The 7038-nt window shown below is 36.1% G+C and overlaps 1 long non-coding RNA gene across 1 annotated transcript; it reads left to right on the top strand.

Moving 5' to 3' along the window:
- The first annotated feature begins 3049 nt into the window (after window positions 1-3049).
- LOC306769543 lies at window positions 3050-6051 on the top strand. The gene is made up of 3 exons (XR_013771701.1): window positions 3050-3232; window positions 4718-4794; window positions 5797-6051. It is a non-coding gene; the product is annotated as an uncharacterized lncRNA (long non-coding RNA).
- The last annotated feature ends 987 nt before the right edge of the window (window positions 6052-7038 follow it).

Raw genomic sequence — 7038 nt, 5'->3', positions numbered from 1 at the left:
TAACTATATCTCAGATGAAACTCAGCACTGTCACGTGTAAAGAATTTAAATGTCTAACAGAACCAACCTCTTAAAGTTGAGTTTGGTTATAATTAATGCTTAAGAGCAGGTGTAGTGGCAATGTAAAATCAACATAATCGAACCTGTTCAGGCCACTCTTGCAGGACACGAGGTTTCCGACTCAAGACGAAAAAATGAAGCAAACGGATACAAAAAATTATCGCCGGTTATTAAAGAAAGAAAAAAAAAAACACCACAAAACTGCAGTGAATATTTAACCAAACAAAATATAAATATAAACATCTCTATTCATGGTCAGAAAAACTGTAGCTCCTCGTCCTGCTTCATTTACAAAAACCACTGAACAAGCGCACTCCGCAGCGCACTGTCTTCACAGTCCTAAATACAGGAGCATAAAAAGAGCCTGAAATGGTCAATTCAACTGTGAAACATAAAGGCAAAAATATTATTAAACTATACAAAACCTAACAAAATTTTCCATGGCAGGATAAAAAGTGCATTACTTATAACAACAAAATGGTTCCATTATAATGTTATGTACAAAAATATACAAAATAAAGACAACTTTTACATGGCTCTAACAGCAGACTTGCCAGGTTTACTCTCAGATACCACACAGCTCTCCCTGAACTCTTTACTTGACACAAAATGTCCCTGCAAATATGTCAAACTTTATTTTAAAACTGGGCTCCGTCTTCCTAAATGTTTAATGGTCGATTAAGTCTTCTATAACTTCCTGTAAACACTTGTTTTACTTTAGAATATGCTCCAGAAGTTAAATGATCTCTATTTCTCCAACACAGTTACTTTTTAAGTATTTGATGCTTTTTCTCTTTAACTTTAAAGGTATAATGCAGTGAATTATTACTGAACACGTCAGAGGCTTCATACTCATTACAAAAGGTTAAATTCTTCGAACCTCTTGTCAGCAACAGATTTATTTATTGATAAGGAGTCTGAGTGAGAAGGGAAGAGCTCAAACTTGAGCGCAGGACGTTTGCACAGTTTGGAAGGATACTAGTAATGCATGTAGGTATAAAAGCAAACAAGCCTGCTCTCATATAGAAAAAGCTCTGCTCTTTATTAAAGACACTAAAATAAGCCATGAGATTTAAAGCTGACTCATCAAAGTAAGCCTTCCAGATTAACGTTTGATTCCCAAAAAGCAGTAAACTTTAAGCCTCTGTTTTCAGTGCTTGTGAAAATTAAATTTGGTCTTTATTCATAAAACCGAAAACAATGTTTGCTTCTTGAAAAGCTTCATCCACCAGCTTGAAACGAAATGCAACTTTATTCATAAGACACTTTAAAAACAACAAAGTTGACCCAAGCACCACAATGTGCAGAGTTAAACTAAATGGAATAAATAACATATAAGAGGACGTGAATATATAAATACTAGAAATGAGAGTAAAATAATTACAATTATTTAAAATCAGGTCAAAATGTTGGCTTGTCGGCATAAACAGATGGGTCTTCAGCAGAGATTTAAAAACAGATACAGAGCTTTATCTTACGGGTTTTTACCACATTAAAAACCAGACATCAGATCATAAAACCTGAATCCTTCCATAATGATTAAACAGTCATATAAAGCCAGGTTTTAAAGCAAATTTTTTACCATCTTCAGACCTCCAAACAGTCGCTTTTCTTATATCTCCTGTTATCAGTAATATCAACTTGTGTTAAGAATAAACAGGAGGGAAGAACGGAAAGTATGACATTTTTATCCTTATATTTTGGAAGGAAACATGTGCAGTGCCACTAATGATGACACTGTTAATAATGTCTTCATTTTTGTCAATAAAGCTTTAAATGACAGAATATGTTATCATGTTTGTGTCTTTGTCAGTATGTTTATGTTCAAATTCAAGTTTTATTTGTTCAGCATTTTTCATACATTATTTTATACATAAAAAAATAGTTGAAGAAAATAAAACAAACTCCAAACCCATACATCACAACTCTTATAGCATATTCTCTGTCTCTTTACCCAATCAGTAATCTAAATAAATAAATGACTGAGAATCTGACTTATCATGAAACAATATCCTGACAGTGAAAACAACAAACAATATTTTTTGTTTCAGTCCAACCTAAATCTTACAGTATGGACTTTTTTATTCACGCATTCAAAGAAGCGCAATTCATACACTGATTAGCAAATCAGTAGTACAGGCTTTAATGTCTTGCCCAAGAGCACTTAAGCATGTGAAACAGCTAAGTAATACATTTCCATATGGATGATAACTTTGAGAATGGCAAATTAAATGTCACAGCAGATTTAACATGTAACCTTTCTTAGACATGTTGTTTTTGTGTTAAGTTGCTGGTTCCTTGCACCTTCACCTACTGCCTCGCTCACCACCTTTTATCACAAATACTCAATAAAGGTTAGGTATTCACATATTAGTGAAACAAAGAAATAAACAAGAGTGATAAAAGTGATGTGAAAACTATTTACAACTCCATCAGGACTTTGTTTATTTGATTGATTCATTCATTGTTTTTAATGATAGAACAGTACACATTATAAAGACATAAGAAGAATACAAAGAAAACAACAACAACAACCCATACACACTGGTTAAATCAAGAAATTAGATACTGAAGAAACATATAAAGTAATTAATATCATTATAAGTGTAGGATTGTTCTTTGCACAAAAACCACCAACCTGCACCCAGCCTGCTGCCTCTACTTCAGTCTCATCAATACACAAACTGGGAAAAGTGACATTAGCACTGCTAAACTTCAGTCTGCAACCATTTACATTCTTTTAAATTAATACATTGTTTAGTAAGTATTTAAAATACCATAAACCAGGGTAAAAAAGATTGTGTCAATGGGTGACATGACCAAGAAGCTGTACGTCTACGTTTGTGTTCGACGGTGGTTACCGTAATACACAATGACATAACTATGCGCACGCATATTTCCTCTCTTGACAAGGAGTGCGAAAGGAAAAGGAAGCCTGCAAAACTTGCTGGTGTTAGGGTAGAAGGAAGTGGGTGTTGCCAGGGAGTAGAAGTAGCCCAGGAAGCTGTGCAGTTTCTTATTTCTTTGTTGCGTACTTAGTTTTAATGGATTTTATTGTCTTCTTCGGGTGAATCAGACGGTGGAGCCGTGAGATACAATTGCTTGCTTAAAGGTTTTAAAGTCTGGGAGCTGAATCAAGTTGTCTTCCTCCGTTTGGATCAAACTGGGAAAGGTACGTTTTTAGCACATGTAGAGAGAAACCCCTGCCCCATTGTTCAGCACCAAGCCTCCACTGCGCAGTTTTTGTCTTTCAGCAAGTTTGTTTATTGCGCTGTTGAAAATAATTTAAAATGCATTGAATAAAACTTATTAATGATTGCTGAGTTTAGAAATGGTAGAGTCAAAAAGGAAAAGAAACTTTTTTCATGGTCTTGATTATGAAATAGTTTAGGTTTTGTTGTATTCAGGAAATGAACTTCCAGGGACACTTTCAGACCTCGGTTTCAGACCGAAGTAAAGTTAGTTTGAGGTTTGATATTTAACAGATAATCGGACACCCAGTTTCCCGACCCGAAGCCACTTCGTCGTGGGGTTAAGATGCACGATGCGACGGTCTTCCTAACTTTATACCAACATCCAGTCTCCTCGTTATAACTTGCCGACCCTACGCCGCTTTGTTGTGGGGTTGTGACAGCCGATTTCAAATAGGCCTTGATTTCCAGGCTCCTGGACCCTGACTTCTGAGGGTTGGTCTTCATGAGTGAGACTTGCAGTGTTAGCTGAATGATGTGCTTTGTGGCGCCACGTTTGGTTTGTTCTTCAGGTTCTGGGTATGCTGGGGTTATTTGGAAGTGTATGACCAGTCTGGGTTAAATTGAGGTGGGATTTCTCTGAGGTCTTTGTTAATAAAATTGCTTGTTTGTTTAAATACTGAGTTCTATGTTTATTCTTAGTTACTCATGAGGCTCACCTCATCACCAGCCTCAAAAACACCTGGCACTTCCTCATGCTTCCTAAGCCTTTTATAAACTCAGAGAGGAAGCCTTCCCCCACCAGGTGGCGCTGGTTACATTTTAATCGTGTGCTAATTTAAATAAAATTTTTAATCATTCAATAGCTTTTTAGTCACATGACTTACACATCTCAAATCACTAATTGCTCAGCTAATCATGCCACATGTTGCACAGCCTTTATTTTCTCCATTTTTTTTTTTACATGAATTTTTGAATATTTTAAAGTTCAATAGCTTTTTAGTCATGTGACCTACACCTCAAATCACCACCGCCACCATGCAACTCTTTAAGGCAATGCACACAGCTTTCCTCTTCTTTAAAGGCAAATACACAATTTCTCTCCACTTAAAGGGAATGTACCACTAACATTCAATGTGACACAAAGAAAACATTTGCATCCAACTAATTAACTAAAGAACATAAAACTGGAAACAATAGACATAAATCAGTGTGCTGTAGTTTGTCTCCACTGCTGGAATGTATGAGCTGAATACACACTTTGTTTATACACTGACACTGTCTTAATGAAGGTGAAACAATTCAACTAAACATTTTTGTTTACACGGCTGCAGTTTTTGCCCTCTGAAGCTAAACAGTGGTTTTAAATGAGAGACTGACAAAAATGGAATCGGATGTGTACATAAATGATATAAACTGCTGCAGAAAACATGGATGAAAACATTAAGATAAAGTCTCTGTTTCAGGGCAGAATAGTGATAAATGGCAGTTTGGAGATTTGACGTGCCCCTGGAGCTCATTTTGGGTCTCTATCTTGCTGCTGGTGAGTTACTTTTCTACTTAATTCTCCTTCTAAACAATTAACTAAAACAGCAACAGCTTCGAATGTAAGTAATGAATTTTCTACGTGGCATTTAAAACACGTGAACGTCACATAGAAATTTGCATGGATGTCGGCTGGTTTGCAGACCAGCCAATGTTCAAACCAGAACCCTTCTTATTGTGAAGTGACCTGTTTAACCATGACATCACTGCCATATTTTTATTATTGTTAATAACTCTTACATGTCATACTGGTGGTGGGATAGCAATAGTAGGTTAAAGATTCACATTCTATTGTTCAGAGGTCAAAGTCGCCCTCACACCCACATGAGAGAAAGCTGATCCAGTCCTCATGCTTTTCTTTATAAAAATAGAACCCAGACCGTAAGGAGGAGCATGTTTATCAGGGAATTTGTGGTATTTTTGTATCTGTATAGTCATTTATGGTCATCTGCAATCTTGGCAGTGTAAAAAAAACAAAACAATAATTGCGATTATTTCTTTCTACTAGTGTTATTTTCTTTTTAGTCATCACTTTACCTATTGGTTGTTATGGTTATTGGTGTTATGATTATTTTATTTTGTCAACATTTTGTTAACATTAGCATCCAGACATGTTTCCTATGGTGCATGGTGTGCTTCGCACCAGATTTGATGTAATTTCTCGAAGTTTTGACCTGAAGATTGTTTTCCCACCTCCGAGACGAATGTTGAGGAAGCGGAAGGGTTTTTAAAGGCAAGAGAAGAAGAGGTTGTGCACTGATAAATATTAATATATAAAAATAATACAAATAAAAAGCCAAAATCATGGCAAATATCTCTAAAAGCAAAATTATTTTTGAATTATTATTCAGTCTTTTAAAATCATTTTCTTTTTCATTTTTTGCTATATCACAAGCAGTAACTTCTCCAGGCCACTAAGGGACACCGTAATTATTACATTTATAAGAGATCTGACTCCTGTTGTCTTTCTTTTATTTTGCTTTTTCTTTTAACTCTGCAGGTCAGACTCCATCAACTCCAGCTGTCTACCCTGCAGAGGAGCACGGAAACATCACGCTGACGTGTTTTTTCCCTGATGGCACTGACACACCTCCTGATTCACTGCATATAGACCTGATGAAGGTGGAACCACTGAGGAGGATTTATTTCTATGATAGCAAACGCAAAGACACACTGTTTATAGATGAGTTCTACCGAGGACGACTGCACTGTGATCCATCGTTCATCAGGAATGAACCAATCAAATGCTTCCTGACTGACGCGAGGCTCAACGACACGGGAACATATCAGTGTCTTGTTGTTGCTGACAAAAAATAAAAATGAGATTTGTGACATCAGAGTTACAGGTAAGCTGAAAGCATCTAATAATGAGAAGGTTCATTCATATGTTTTACTCGACTGAAACTGAACTTTAGTCATTAGATTTACTTGATGACTTCATTTATGTTGATGCAGAAATATCATGGCCATTTTCTAACGATTGTCAGTGACCTGCAGGAGTTCCAAGTGTCCCTGCTGCAACACACCTGATTCAAATCAATGTGTATTCAGCAGACATGTGCAGAGCTTGTCTGAGTCAGGTGTGTTCCAGCAGGAACACTTGGAAAACCTGCAGGCCCTCGAGCACCAGGATTGATGCCTTTTTTGTATGATAGTGAAATTACACATTTCTAACTTATTCATTTCCATTAATATCATTGTTTTAAAGTCATACTCAGGTGTAGGAAGAGTTTTAAATGCTAAGATAACTTCACATCAGGAGTTGAACAAGCCTGTTAACTGCAGCAGTTCACATACATTATTGCACTTCGGTTTTTTTTTTCTCTTTTTAAAACCAAAAGGGAAAAATCTGAGAAAAGGACCTACAACATTAAAAACAAAATAGCAAAGCATCTGTTGTGTAGATACAACCATATATTGTTTGTAGATGTTGCCAAAAAAGTTTGTGTTTAGTACTGTTGAACATCTGGTAGTTGTCAAAACATCTGAATTTGACATTTTAAAATGCCTTTTTTGGTGGTGACTGTTGAAATGTACATCCACTAAACATGATTATCTTCTAACTTTTATTAAATAGATTAAATTGACTGCAGTGTTTTAGTAAAGTGTTTCTAAATGAATGACTTAGATATGATAAATCTGTTGCTATAAAGTGGTCTGAAACTTCACCTAAAGGTTCTGGATGTTACCACAACATCCAAACCCTGCTGTCTTACATAAGCATTCTCGCGGTGACTCATAT

This window comes from Telmatherina bonti, assembly GCF_933228915.1.
Source record: "Telmatherina bonti genome assembly, chromosome: 18".
Classification (NCBI taxonomy): domain Eukaryota; kingdom Metazoa; phylum Chordata; class Actinopteri; order Atheriniformes; family Telmatherinidae; genus Telmatherina; species Telmatherina bonti.
This window is presented reverse-complemented; position numbering and strand designations above follow the sequence as displayed.